Genomic DNA, 14,608 nt, shown 5'->3' with positions numbered 1-14,608 from the left:
TGTTCACCCAGGGCTCAGCCGCAGGAGCCCTGTCGATGGCCAACGGCCCTGTCCTGGGCAACAAGATATGGGGGTGAACTGGCCCTTGGCAGGAGAAGTAGGGGCCAGGTGGCCTCTGAAAAGCTCTCGATTTCTAAATAATAATAATAATAGTATAAAAAAGACAGTTGCGTCTGGCATAGGCCATTCTCCTTCCTCATTCCTTGTTCTTGGATATGATGTTTCCAACTATAGCAGCCACTTTGGGACCAAGAGGAAGCAAGGGTAGGGGCCTAAAAGCCAACATGTTCCATGGAGTTGGCACAGGAAAAAACCCAGATTCCTGAAAATCTTGGTAAGAAGCAACTGCTTCCCTCCAAGTATGCAGTTATGTGAAAAAAATAAACCCTTGTTTTTTTTTTTTTTAACCAGTATTAGTTGGGTTTCCTGTTCCTTGCAGGAAAACCTGTCCTAAATGACACAATATCCCAGCCCCGTTTGTAGGCTCACTTTTATTCAAATGATACCTAATTACTCAGTGCTCTGCACTTGGTTTTTCTTACTCTGCAATGTGTGCTTGCGGTGTTTTCCGTACCAATTCCTACAGACCTATTTTATCCTTTTCAGTATGCCCGGAGTACCCCATCGTATAGACCCAGACAAGCCCGATCCCCTGCTAACGGATGTCTTCATTGTCTCAATTTGATTCCACTGCAAACACTGCCTCCTCCAACATCCTTATACGCACGTGAGAAGCCATCTATACAGGGATTCCTGCAGCCATTTGTACAAAAGGGAGGCCTGCCGGCTTGTCCCCGTGGACCCCATCCTTGCGGCCACCTGCTGCCTTGACTGGCTATTCGGAGCCGTCCCTTGCTGTGCTGGGCCCATCATCACCGAGGCTCGCACTCAGACTCCCCTTCTCCTTCACTCCCACCCCGACAGCCCTGACCCCTGGAACATCCACCTCCTTGCCCAAAGACCTGCACTCCTGCCAACCTGTGACCCAGTGAAGGTGAGTGCCTTTAGCCTTCTTCCTCTGGGACTGAAACCCAGGCTTGCTCTGAGCAGCCCTCCCTGCAGTGCCCCCCGCCCCGCCCCACCGCCACCAGCCACTCTCCCGGCGCTAACCCAGACAAGCTGTGGGCACCTGGTCTGCTCCCCCAGCCATGCCCCAGCACCATTTCCAAAGCCCGCCCTCCCAACCTGCCCCCTTTCTGCTCTGGTGAACTGGCCCACATCACTGACGGGGCCCGGCTCCCACAGGAAGCTCAGTGAGCAGCCGCACCCCACCTACGGCCAGGCCTGGTCCTGGTTTCAGCACCTGTAACCTCGGAAAGTCACACCAGAAACCCAACCTCATACCCCAACCCAAATCCCACCCTTAGACGGGACCTGACAAATAGCACTGTGGGTAAAGAAGGACACCCCAAGCCGAGACACCATCAGCTAAGAGCACATGAACCATTCGTGCTCCCCAGGGAGAGCAGACACACGCGCGTTCTGTCAGAGAGGACCGGCTTCTGATCTCCAGCGGGGACCCAGGTGGCCGAGGTGGGCTCTGTGCTGAGTCACATGGGGGCTCAGCCCCGACGCACCCATTACATTTTCAGTATCACATTTAGCGCAAAAAACCATTTTCTCTGCTTGGCAGACTGCAAAACTCACTCTGTTCTGGGGCTGGGCCAGGCCGTGGAGCTCCGGGTGGCACAGCTGTGGGCCCCTCTCCTGCCCCGTCCCCCCCGACCATGCATCCCCGACGCCCAGCTGTACCTGAGCCCACGTACAACGTCAGGAAGGGAATCTTTGAGGCCATCTGGCCCAGTCTTGATCTTATGGACCAGGAAACTGAGTTTCAAAGAATCAAAAATATCGCGTAGTCACTTAGGTTCAGGGCCAGGGACAGAAATAGCAAAGCTGCCATCTCTGCGTCCCTCCTGGGTGCCAGGTTCCTGTGTGCGCTCGAGGCCTTGAGCTCACAGACCGGAGGCTGGAGGCTGGTACTCGAGTCACGCAGCTGGAGAGGAGCGGAACTTGGAGACGCGCTCGGCCACCTGCCTCCCTGCCCGGCTCCTTTCACTACCCCGTGACGCCACGCTTAGGACAGGAGCGAAACAGTCAGTCGGACAGGAAGAGAGAGTGTGTTAGGGAACGAAATGAGTGGGCTATTACTAAACAGTGAAAATGCAAATAAAGCGACTAAAACAGAAGCCAGCGGGGGTCAAGTGAAGCAGTACTTTTCTTCTTAAGTAAGGAAGTGCCCAAAAACCAAATGGATGGGAGCACATCCCGGACCCAGGAGCCAACCTGAAGGGCTGGGGGCCGAGGCTGGGGCGGTGGACACAGCCGGATGGCGGTGAGAGGCAAGAGAAGGACGCGGCCCAGAGCTGAAAACAAATATCCACCACACCCACGCCAATAAAGGATGGCGCAAATAACCCCTGGGGGGGGACGCCCTTGCAGGCAAACGCTACACCGTGTATGTCAGCACTGCCCCTCCAAGAGGTGGAGGGAGCAGCCGCCCAGCGGGCTACAGGCTGCCTGGACGCGCCCCCCGAGAGGACGGTATGGAAGGGCGTGGGGCGACCATGCTGGAGGGCTCCAGCCCAGCCTGCCGCTGCTCAAGGCCACAGCAACGGTATCAAGCATCCGATGGGACGTTCCCATCACACGGAGTACGGAAAGGACACTTCACCTCTGTCGTCTCCCCTCCAAACCGGTAACCCCAGCCCAGCCGTGAGAAAAACACCAGACAGGCTCAACGTGAGGGGGGTACTCGGCAAAACACCTGACCTCAAAATCCTGAAGGTCACCCAGAACAAGGAGGGTCTGAGAAACTGTCCCAGACCTGGGGAGGCCCCCGGAAACCAAATGGGATGAGGGATCCTGGGGAAGATCCTGGGGCGGGAGAAGGACCCAGGAACCATTAGTGGAATCCTGAGAACCTGTGGGGTTCCGCTCACGGTGATGGGCGGATGCTGGTGCCCGGATGAGAAAACGCACGGTAGCTTGGCCAGTGGCCAGCAGGGCAGGGAGGAGAGGAGGTATTCTGCAAACACTCACAGCTCTTCTCCATCAAAGGTTTATGTGCAGAGATGTTTGGTTCCCCAACCAGGGCCGTTCTTCTTAACTGCCCACACGTGACACCTATTTGGAGAGTTTCCGGGGCCTCGCCAGCGCCTGCGAATCAGGGATCCAAGGACAGTCAGTGTCCCCTGCAAGGCAGCAGAGGCCTCTCACAGGGGTGACACCCCAGGGCTTCCCTGGAGTTTGCTGGGATTCTAACCAAGTTCTAGAGCTCTTTCTTCTAGACCAGAGCTACGGGGAGCGCGTGTCCTCTCCTGCCCTCTGTTCATCGCTGGCCTTTGGCATCTCCCACGCCTGCGTCCTGGGAGCTGTGGTCAGGTGGTTGCGGGTTCAAATTTCCTTTCGGTGTGAAAATGCAAAGCGACCTGGCCGGGAGGAACAGAGCAGGTGTCCTCTTTCAGCCAGCTGGGGTCACCGTCCCCTAAGAGCCCCTCTCCCACCCCCGGAGGTCCCTCCTGCCCCATGCAGGTCTCGGTCCTCAGGCTCATCAGGACTTGGCTGGGCTCCAGGCAGTCGCCCCGGGGAGCACCGCTGCCAAACAGGCCCCAGGAAGGCCCGGCCTCCGAGCTGCGCATTGCCGGGCAGGCTGGCCCCCAGCCAGCGGGTCCCCAGATGCCATGCAACCCACACCTGAGCGGGGTAAGAGAATAGGTGTGTGTAAACAGTATTTGAAAAAGAAAATAGCTGTACAAATACAGCACTTGTTAACACAGGTGTTTATAGGTGGAATTATTTTTCCAGGGTTGCTATCTCCCGACCTCCTTTGTAAGTCCCAGCTCACACCTGCAGGGACTTTCCTATTAGGTGAAGGCACAAAGAGGAAACAGAGAGTCCGTATCGACTTCACGAAGCAGGAGGTCAGTGATCGGCTTCGGGTCGGGCTAGTTCTCACCCGGTCTCTTCCTGCTGGAGGTACTTTGTCTTTTTTTTTTTTTTTTTTTTTGACCTGCTCTAACAGGATCCGGCCTGTTCGGCGCTTCCTGCTTGGCGAGGAGCAGTCCGTGACCCCCTTGTGGGTGGCCTCGGGGGCATGGGCCTTTCCTGGGGGCAGGGGGAGACGGCTGCTGTCTGGGCATCATTATCCTACTCTATCCTCTCTCCCCAGGGGAAGCCTCGCTATTTAGAGTTCATGGACAAGAAAGCCAAAGACACTTGTCCAAAGTCACGGATCTCCAGGAGCAGGATTCTGGGGCCCATAGAATCCAGAGCTTCAGCTGGAGAGGGCTGTAGCCGTGTCCCCGAGATGACACCACCCGAGGACAAGGGTGCATCTGTGGAAGCACAGGGACATTCGACTGCGAATGTGATTTTGTTTGGCCTCGTGGAAGGAGGTAGCACTGCCAGGTGGGAACAGAAATCGTAGAAGTGAAACTCTGTCCCACTGATCTGCATGCTTAAAAATGGCTAAGATGCCAGGGCACCTGGGTGACTCAGTTGGTTAGGCAGCTGCCTTTGGCTCAGGTCATGATCCCAGGGTCCCGGGATGGAGTCTGGCCTTGGGCTCCCAGTCCCTGCGGAGAGTCTGATTCTCTCTCTGACCTTCTCCCCTCTTATATTCTCTCTCACTCCATCTCTCTCTCAAATAAATAAATAAAGTCTTTTAAAAAATGGTTAAGATGGCAAATTTTGATGTTTTGGTTATTTTGCCATAATTTAAAACATTTCTGGAAGAGAAGCCTACCACGGGAGGTCCTGTCCTGTGTGGACACAAAGCAGGGGACCCTGGTTTTCCGTCTGTCCGTTTCGGTCGCTGCAGCACCTGGACATTCGGAAAGAACTCCGGCCTCCGCAGAGACCCGCCCTCCGACGGGCCGCTCACTCCCGCAGGTGGGAGGCGCGTGTCCCCCGCTGTTTGGGGGGGCCCTAGCCGTGAAATACCCCCAAAAGCAGATTCTTCAGAGTGACATGTGGAGGCTCGGTTTGCCCGGCTCCGCAGCAGGGGCAGGAGGGAGGGGAGGGGAGAAGACAGCTGGTTTGGAGGAGGGTGAGAGCAGCCCGGGGGTGGGTGAAGCCGGCTGAACATGGCGGCTCTGGGGGACTCTGAGGGGACTGTGTCACTGTTGGAGCAGGGCAGACCGACAGACACTGTGACCTGCTGGGAGGCCCCTCGCGGCCACCTGGCCAGAGGTGAGCAGGGGTGAGAGAGCGGGGTGGGAAGTTGCTCAGTCCCCAGGGCTCCCAGCGACGCCTGGGAGGAGCTGCGTCCCCCACCCCCAGCACACAGACGGGGCTCGGGCGATGGCTCGGGCGATGGCGCAGGGCACGGTCTCACTACATCTACAACCTGGGGCAAACATTATTATCGGGTTTTAGCAGCAAAACTCTACCCATCCGTCTTGAAAAACGAAGAGATTTCTAGAAACTTTGCTTAAGAACTATTGTTCTATCCCCTCTCCCTCTTTGACCTCCGTTCACAAACCGGCTCCATTTCACAGATGAAGAAGCCAAGGGTCCGAGAGACAAGGGGCGTTCACAGGTGGGCCTGGTGAGGAAGGCTGGCCGGGGTAGACCGCCAGGTGCCCTGGACCCTCCTGTGGTCTTCCGTCCTCTGTGACACTGCCTCCTGAAGAAGCGGACCCCCATGAGCAAACGGGCGGGGGTGGCCCACTCCAAATCCCTCCTGTCTCCCCCTGGGGCCCCTTTACCTGCCTCTCCCTCTGTGTGGCAGATGAGTCAAGGCGGGTGGGCACATGGGCCCGAGCACCCACCAGAGGCCCGTGGCCGGTCAGCCCTGTCACCTGCCAGGACGAGGGGCATAGAGAAAGGGAAGAGCACCAATTGAGAATTTTTATTTTATTTTATTTTATTTTATTTTATTTTATTTTATTTTATTTTATTTTAGACTTATTTATTTGAGAGAATGTTTGGGGGGTCAGAGAGAGAGGGAAAGAATCTCCAGCAGACTCCTGGCTAAGCATGGAGTCCAACAGGGGACTCGATCTCAGGACCCCAAGATTGTGACCCGAGCTGAAAGCAAGAGTCAACTGACTGAGCCACCCAGGTACCCCCGCACCCTCATTGAGAATTTCAAAGTTCCCCAAGGAGAATCTGAAAGGTTTTCCATCTGAACTGATAATGAGTCTCTAAAAGATGGGACAGTGACAATAAATAAATAAAATAAAAAAAGGGACAGTGCATAACTAGCCATTATTTGATGTCATTCTAATCAAGGTAACGTCATATTCTAGTGACAGACCTGCTCTGTTACTTGGAAGTGATGGGAATGCTTGGTTGCATTGTCCACTGGCCACGCTGGGAACTCGGGCCATCTGCTGGCATCCTCGGCGCCGGCAGCCCTGGGAGGGACAGCAGCCCAGAGTTAAGGGACAAGCAGCACCCCCTCGGCTGTGTCTCAATCAATGAACGATGAGCGGGTATCAGGTGAACCCCATATGCCAAGAGGGTGCATCAGGCGGAGAAAGGCCCTTTCGTTCCCCTTACTGACACCCCCATGTGCAAAATGCCCCCTCCCATAGACACGCCAGGGCACAAAGACTCACAACCTACCCCACCTAACCCCCAGAGGTCCAGAGTCGGCTCCTGCCACGTGTCTGGGTTTAGACCTACCCCCGCACACACAGCAGGCCGTATCTTCTGGCTCTGCCTCCGTCCCCAATGCCTGCACGTCGCCCGCAGCGCCCTGGGTGCCCTAGGGGTTTCTGTTCACCTGGCAGCAGGGGAACAGTGCAGGAGTCGTCCAGGTGAGAACAGTCTCCGGCTGTTCTGGGGGAGAGCCTTTCCCCCACGCTTCTGGCAGGGCAAACTGCATCTCTTCCCTTGGACCCTGAAACTCCCCCTGGGACGTCGACCCAGGCATCAGGCACAGCTCCGCGGTAACCCGGGGACAGACAGACCGGGCTCCTCAGGCAAGGACAGTCTGATGGGCTCCAGGATGGCTAGGCAGCTCCTACAATGAACCACTCTTCACATCTCCCGGCGCCAACGTCTCTGGGATGGGGTGACACGGGCGCCCGTGAATAATCATGAAATAAAGGGAGATAATTAATATTTAGCTTTGCCAGAGGGAAGCACTTGGGGGGAAACTGCCATTTAGTCAGAGGGTGAGAGCTGTCAGCTGGAGGGCAGGACTAATTAGATGCACCGGCAGCAGCCGCGGGGCGCCCGGAGCCTCTTGCTGGCACCAAGGTGACTTCCGCGGGGTGACGAGATGCCGAGCAGCAGAGACGGGACCAGCCCATGCACAGGTGTGTCTTCCGTTCCCCACGCACTCCCTCGGCCAGGAGGTCCATGACCAAGGTCAGGCCCTGCCTCCCCTTGCTGGCTCTTTCCTAGGAAGCAGTTGGATTGTGGCCTTACAAGAAGAGACCAGCACTCTCTCTAGGTCACCTTCTCACTGGAACCTGACCCTGCCAGACCTCAATCTGGACCTCTGGCCACTAGGACTGTGAGAATCTCGGCAATTCTCAAATCACAGCAAATCTTCAGCAATTTGTGCTCTGGAGGACGGCCCAGGCTGACGAAGACACCCTCCACCTGCCCTCCCAGGACAGAAAAACCCTCGAAACAATCCCTGCTAAGAGGTCATCTGATTAGGCTTGAATACTGCCAGGGATGGGGTACTCATTCCCACTTCTTTAGCTTTGGGACAATAGAATGGAGAGAATTAAGGACTTTGGTTCTCAAAGTCTTCCACTCAAAGCCCCTTGGCCCCAAGCCCAGCTCTTGTTCCTCTGTACTGTCCCGTCTATCCAGGGGAAGGGACTCAGTGCCCACACAGGCATGCTAGCTGGAACCTGAGCCCCATGTGCACGCCCCCTTGCTTTCAGTGCTCACATCTAGCCTGTTCCCTGGTCCTGGAGATTCTGCCTCCTTCATCTGGGGCACCCGTGTCCTCCCCTATGGCCGCTTGCCCCCACTAACCGTCACTGGCTTCCTCCTGGCATTTTGCGATGGCTCCTAACTTCCCCTCTCACTGCCACTCCCACACCCACCCTCCACAGTGCTCTCCGGGTGAGCTTCCCAAAACACGCTCCTGACCACACACTTCCCTGCTTAAATTGTCCCTGTGTCTCCACAGGCCCTGCAGGATGATGCGCAGACTCTGCGCTGTGTCCTCGGTGCCCCATCCTTGGGCCCAGTGCTTGTTCCTGCAAAATCTCCAACCACAGTGTAACTTCCTCTCCCCCAGCCCACCCACCACATGCACGAGCACGCATGCACACACACGCTAGACGGAGGTGCACGCGCACTCCCATGCATGTGTGTGCACATGCACACACGTACACACATGTGCACAGACGCGCGCACATATACACGCATGCATACACATGCATACACACACGTGCACACATATGCACATGCACACATACACATACGCACACGCGTGCATGCACACATTCACACATGCACACATGCATGTGCACACGCACATGCACACGCGTGTACGCACACACATTCACACATGCGTGCACATGCGTACATCCCCTTCAGCCGTTCTGCCTGCTGCTGCTTGCTCTGACCTCCAACAATTGTGCGAGGGCCCCGGCAGTCCTGACTGCGTGGCCCACAACAAGTCACTGTACACTCCTCAAGGCTCTGTTTGCCCATCTGTGCAATGGGAACAATCAAACCTTACCTATCTCCCTGGGGAATGAGGAGCACTCCATGAAGGATGGGAAGGAATTCCTGGTACAGAGTCTGACATGTGTTAAGATCTTGATGAATGTCGGCTGCCTTTGGTCCAAAAAGAGTCAGGGCTATGTCTTACAGAGCCCTAGATCGGGGCAGGTGAAGTGGGGGAAGGGAAAGAAAGGCAGAGGCAGAGGGAGGGAAGTGCAGCTTTGGACGGCGGCCTGGAAGACGCAGGCGCCCGCCGCCGCCGGGGACGGAAGGGAGCTGTCCCTCCAGAGCCCCGCTGACACACATGGGATTCTTCTTCCAATATTGGATTAAAATATTTACACGGCAAGCAGAGCTGAAACAGAAACCGTAATAATTTTTCAGACTAATTTGCTCAACACAAGAACAAAATCCAAGTCGCCTCCAAATGAAAAGGAAGGAGGATATTTCCCTTCCACCTGCCAAAGGCTTCTAGGCAGAAGAGCGAGGCCCGGGGAGCAGAGGGCCAGAGTCCAGTGCTCCGGGCTGCTGGCCACTCTCATGTGCGGGGCCGAGTCCTGGCGGAGGGCCCGTAAGGGGAAGAGGTCTCCTCAGGGTTCCTGCTGTCCTCCGTCGGGGGAAGGAGAGCTCTGTCTCAGCGGGGTGCCCTCCCTCGTGGTGGGCGGCACCCACCGAGGTCCGCACAGACCCCCGCACCTGGCAGGGAGCATGCCAGGGGTGTGGCTCAGGAGCACAGAAGACCCACGGACAGACAGAAAGACACGGTGAGAGAGCCTGAGGGACACCGGGAAACACAGACCCAGAGGTTGGGAGAACGAGCTAAGCATAAAAAAGGCACAGACGGACAGTACAGAGAGGAAAGCGGGACGGAGGGTCAGAGAGAAGAGAAGCGGGGGGTGGGAGAAGCCAGGGAGGGGCGTCCTGCCGGTGCCCACCTTTTTCTCCAAGGAAAACTGCCTTCCCCTTTGCCAGGGGAGAGGTCGGCAGGTCGAGCCTCACAGCTAAGAGAAAAGCGCTCTACTTCTCACCAAGACAACAAAAAGACAAAAGCGCGCTGAAGCCCCCGGCCCGGGAACCGGCAGGGCAGGGCAGCAGCCGTGTGGGGAAGAGGATCAGCGCGGCCAAGGCTCAGACCAGCTCCTCGGGGAACTGGCTGCTTGACTCGCTCTGTAATGCCCCTTCCCCGAAAGCCACCGTCTCCTGGGAAGTCCGCGGGATGTCTCGGAGGCCGAATCCCCCACTGGAGACACCCCCGCCCTGGCCATCCACCCCCGTCCTTCCAGGGCCCTAATTACAACTCAGGACAGCAGGAAGATGAGCAGCTGGGGGCAGAGGGACAAGTCCCAAGAGGCTCCAGGACTGGGCCCTCACGTGTGGTTTTTAAAATTCAAACGAGACAGGATAAGAACAAGTCCAGGTCAGTCCCTGTCTGGTTCCTAAGGCTGCCAGGCCTGTTAGACTCAGCCAGAGGAAGGCTTTCCATTTGGAATCCTGGTCCAGATGGAGGCGAACGGGGAGGGGACACAAGGAGCCGCAGGGCCCCATCCGGGGGCTGAGAGTCGGCCTCTGGCAGGGAAGGGCAGGAAAGGGCCACCAGCCAACCCAGGGAGGCAGGCACAGGGTGGCCAGGGGCTGCGGGGATGACGTGGAAAGCCCTTGGAACAGAGCCTGGCACACAGGAGCTCAGCCAACCCCCAGAAGCGAGGGGAGAGCATCTCTCTGGCTGCCTCGGGAGAAACGGGCCCTGCAGACCCCTTGACAGCGGACGTTCAGCCTCCAGGAGCAGGAACGCGCAGATCCCTGCTGGCCGCCGAGCCGTTTGGTTGTGACGCCGTGTCACGGCAGCCGGAGCGAGGAGCTGTGATGACACCTGTGTCACAGCTGAGGAAATGGGAGGAGCATGAAGAACTCTGCCGAGGTTCCACGGCCGGGGAGGCCCCTGAGGAGAGCCCGGCGGGGCACCAGCCTGTAGGCCGCGGCGGGTTGTCCCTGCACCACCGACCCTGTGAACCTCAGGGTGTCATTTTTCTCTTGTGCTCCTTTCTCTAGGCCGCCTCAGGCCAGAGCAGCTTGGAAATGCACTTGACCCCTGGCCACGGTCACCCCCTGAAGAAGGAGCTGAGTCAGGGGCACCCTGCTCTCCGCAGGGTGGAAGGGAAGCCGAGGCCAAGGGCAATCAGGAACTAGTTCCCCCACTACAGAGCCCTGTGAGATTTCTTCAGCTTCTGCACTTCCCCACTCTTTCCCCTCCTGTGCCCGCCCTCCCGCTCCGCCCGCTGATCAACCCCTGACCGCAGCAGAGGCCGCCTTGGCCTCGGGGATCTGCAGAGGCCGGAGCTGGAAGAGGGCTCTGCCCTCCGAAGGCCAGGCCGGCCCCGAGGGAGGCGCGCCCCGCTGAGGGATCTGGGGTAACGAGGGGCCACCCAGGCCTGGAGCCACCAGGGATAAATGACCTGTCCCCCCACCGTGGGGCCCGGGTGTGCCACCGGGATCCAGGCAGGAGTAACCTCAGACTGCGATGTCGTGCTGTCGGCTGCTCTCGTTCCCGGACCTCCCAGCGACTCCCTGACAGAGACGGGGGGCAAGGGCAGGATAACCGAGGGGCTCCCGGCTGGCCCTCACCTAGGGCCTGGACTCTGGCAAACTGCTTAGTGACCGGGGGGTGGCGTGTGTGGTGCCTTGGGAAGGTGCAGGGGGACGTGGGTGAGCACGGAAGAGCAGAGCGCTCCCCAAAATATGCAGCGATTGGTCCCAACCCAGAGCACTCGTTGGTGTGCTGGCGTTCATGTAGTATTTCCGAACCAAAAATACAACTTTTTTACATACGTTATCCCCGCCGATCCTCACGGGGGTCTCACGAGGTCGAAACCGTTGTGCTAACACACAGATGGGGAAACTGAGGTTGGGGCTGGCTCATGGTCACTGGGCTGGAATTCAGAGCAGGGGGTTCCCCGGAGATGCCCTGTTCCCGTCCCGGAAATCAGGCTCGGGACGGGTCACCTCCGCAAGGCAGCACCAACCGCCTCCGCGGGGGCCTCCCACGGCGGGGCTCCCGGGGCTCACCCGCACTGGCAAACGCCCCTCCTTACCTCTAACCCAGCCCTTCAGCTGCAGCCCGAGCCGCTTCCTGTGTTCTGTCCAGAGCAGAAGAGAGAGAACCACCCACTCAACACCCCTTCTGTAAAAACCCTCGTGTTCCTGCACACGTCACAGTCATCCTGCAGGCTCAGCTTCCCCCAAACTTCCCTCCTGCTTCTAATTTTCCAGTCTTTACTAATCTCTGGGGGCAGTGGTCTGGGGGTGGGAGGCAGGTGGGAGGCAGAGAGAGCTCGCTGTAGAAGTTGGCAGGCGTCCTCGGGCTCCCGCGCTCCCCGTTGTGATGCGATGAGACGGTGCAGAGCCCTGCTCGGTGCTGGGCATGGCACGCTGGGCACAGCACGCTGGGCACGGGCCAGGGCTCAGCGCTGCCCAGCCCTGTTCTGCCTTGGGCCCCACTCCCTCTGCTCAATTTCCCTCCATGTCACAGTTCCCCATTGTCCATCTGCAACCAGAACCTCCCTGCCCAGCCGACGGCTGGTGCTCTGCTAAACCTGGCAGGTCTCCAGCTCTCCGTCCCAGGATCACGCCCCCCATCCAGCAGGCCTGGGCCCCAGGAAGTCACTCTGAGACCCTGTCTGTGGCGGGTGGGCCCTTGAGGAGTCTGGTCTACCCAGCATGGGACCTAGAGATCAGGACCAACATCCCTCCGGCTCGCTGGCTGGTTGGTTGTAGCAGAGCAACGGCTTAACTGAACTCAAGATAGGCGACATCTATCACGTCCCTGCAATCGACAAGCTTGTCACGAGGCCTGCGAAGATTAGATTAGGGAGAACCCCGGTCCTCAGAAAATCCAACTCAAGATACCTAATAACGGGTTCTCCTTTGTCTATGACCACAGTGCCTGTGAGGCCAGGGTCATGGGCAGTTTTTCAAGTGTAGAAACAAGGCAGGCAGGTCCCTGCTTTGCCAGGTCTCCCCACTCAGCCTCTACACCATTAGCTCCTGCCCGAGGGCCTTCCAGTCTTCCAGCATGGCGGCCCAAGCCCTCGGGGCCCTCCCATGGGCTGGTCCTTGCCGCTGCCTCTGGGTGTTCTGGAAAGGCTCACAGCCCCATGGGTCTCTCGCAGGTCTTTGCCTCGACAGCAATACAGGCCCCCACCCTTCACCCGGTCCGGACCTCCTCTTCCCAGAACTGGTCATTCAACAGGGTTTGACCGGGGAATGCTATGTTCTGTTTGCATTTCACACAGTCAGAGAAATGAAGAAAGAAACGGTCTTTTCACTGATGGAAGAGAGCAGCCTCTACGGCTTGGGTCCGGCAGTCCGCTCTCACCCCGGGGGGAAACACGCCAGCCGGGCTCCCCGGGTGCCTCCCTCCTGTCGGCACCCCAGTAGCAGTCCTGACTCCAGTGTCGGGGGGCCGAACCCCGAGAGCTCACACGGCCCCTCGGCCACCCCAGCTGACGTCTCCAAAGTCCAAAGTCCCCCGAGGAGTTTCCGTTTCAGTCTCAAAGTCCAGGAGCGCCATGTTCCATGGTGAGACCCCGGATGACAGGGCACGCAGGTAGGGAGGTGCGGCCCATTCTTCTCATGCCCATGCTACCCACGTGGTGCCCCGCAGCCCACACCCCTGCCTGCACCTCCCCGCGGCCTGAGCTCACCTGTCCTTCCTCCCCAGTGCCAGCCTGGGGCGCAAAGATCTCTTACTTGGGCAGAGACTGGCCTGTCTGAGGGGTTGTCCGCTGGTGCCCGAGTCCTGGGCCGGATGTGGGGGGGGTGGGCGGGGGAGGTGTCCACACCGGGTGGGATTCCGGGACTGTCCGGGGAGACGCAGGATGGAACACGTCCCAGAACCATCAGCCAGCAGGCCTGGCCCCTCCTGCAGGTGAGCCCCTCCCCAGGGCCTGGGCTCCCCACAGCCTTGGGTGAGAAGAACCCAGAGTCCTTAAGCAGGGAGCAGACCTCGTCAGCGTGGGCTGGGACAGGCCTCATCTTCGGCAGCTCCCAGCCCCTCATTCTGTGCCTCACTGTGTCAAGTCTCCTCCTGCCCACAAACTGCATCAGGGGAATGCCTGGGAAGGTTAACATTCTCCGGAGAGTTTCCAGTCTTCACTAACCTCTGGGGGCAGTGGTCTGGGGGCGGGAGGCAGGTGGGAGGCGGAGAGAGCTCGCCGTGGAAGTTGGCAGGAGTGCCAACCTCTGGAATCACTCGGGCCCCCTTCCTTCTCCCTTCCTTGCTCTGCGGCTCCTTCTCCTTCTCGGTCTCCTCACCCCCCGCATCCTTCTCCTTCTTTGCGCCCCCATCTCCCGCCCCTCCCTCCCCCTCTCCCCCACCTCCCCCTCTTTTCTCCGTTTCTCCTTCCGTGCCTGGGGGAGCCCTACTTTCACGGACCCTCTCCCCAAAAGAATGTCTCAACATCTACAAATATTAGCCTCATTAATTTGGGGAGGATTCATCAGTGCAGAGGTTAATTGTCTCTCCCTGACATGTTTTTACTGAATACATCTGGGTGACAAAATTAATTTCCTCATTAGCTATTTTTAAAAGTGGAACAAGCTAAGGGGGAAATTGGTGCAGGGAGACTGCCTTGCGAGCTGTTCTGGCCTCCAGGCTGCCATGGGCTCTGCCCCAGGTTCCCCTCCCAGGGGCGCTCCCTCAACCCCGGGAGCAGGAGGCCCTGAGGTCAGGGCTCAGACAGGTGTGCCTCCCGAGGCAAGGACTGTGGGAACACCTGAGGTCTGTGTTCCAGGGCGAAGCCAAGTCCAGGCAGTGGTTTGCGTCCAGGAGCCGCCCTGGCTGTTCCAGGCCCCCCCTTTCCCTCCCCACGAGGGTGCCTCCTATTTGGACCCCCAAATAATAGCTCTCTCGAGCTGAGTAAGACCAGTAGGTAGAGACAGAAACCCACCAGAAGAGTCCGTGCTC

The 14,608-nt window shown here is 58.2% G+C and overlaps 1 long non-coding RNA gene across 3 annotated transcripts; it reads right to left on the bottom strand.

The window, feature by feature from the left end:
* Window positions 1–2,982: 2,982 nt before the first annotated feature.
* On the bottom strand, window positions 2,983–13,962 carry LOC116596236. 3 transcript variants are annotated; one of them, XR_004288079.1, is made up of 4 exons: window positions 6,263–8,276; window positions 5,712–5,804; window positions 5,486–5,629; window positions 2,983–3,431 (listed from the first exon to the last, which is right to left on the bottom strand). It is a non-coding gene; the product is annotated as an uncharacterized LOC116596236 (long non-coding RNA). The 3 variants fall into 3 exon arrangements; XR_004288078.1 differs by lacking the exon at window positions 2,983–3,431 and adding an exon at window positions 11,736–13,962 and having other exon boundaries at window positions 5,403–5,629; window positions 6,263–6,362; XR_004288077.1 differs by lacking the exon at window positions 2,983–3,431 and having other exon boundaries at window positions 5,403–5,629.
* Between the last annotated feature and the right edge of the window lie 646 nt (window positions 13,963–14,608).

Source organism: Mustela erminea, chromosome 7 (genome assembly GCF_009829155.1).
Source record: "Mustela erminea isolate mMusErm1 chromosome 7, mMusErm1.Pri, whole genome shotgun sequence".
Taxonomy (NCBI): Eukaryota; Metazoa; Chordata; class Mammalia; order Carnivora; family Mustelidae; genus Mustela; species Mustela erminea.
The sequence above is the reverse complement of the archived record's forward strand: the minus strand, read 5'-3'. Positions and strand labels throughout refer to the sequence as shown.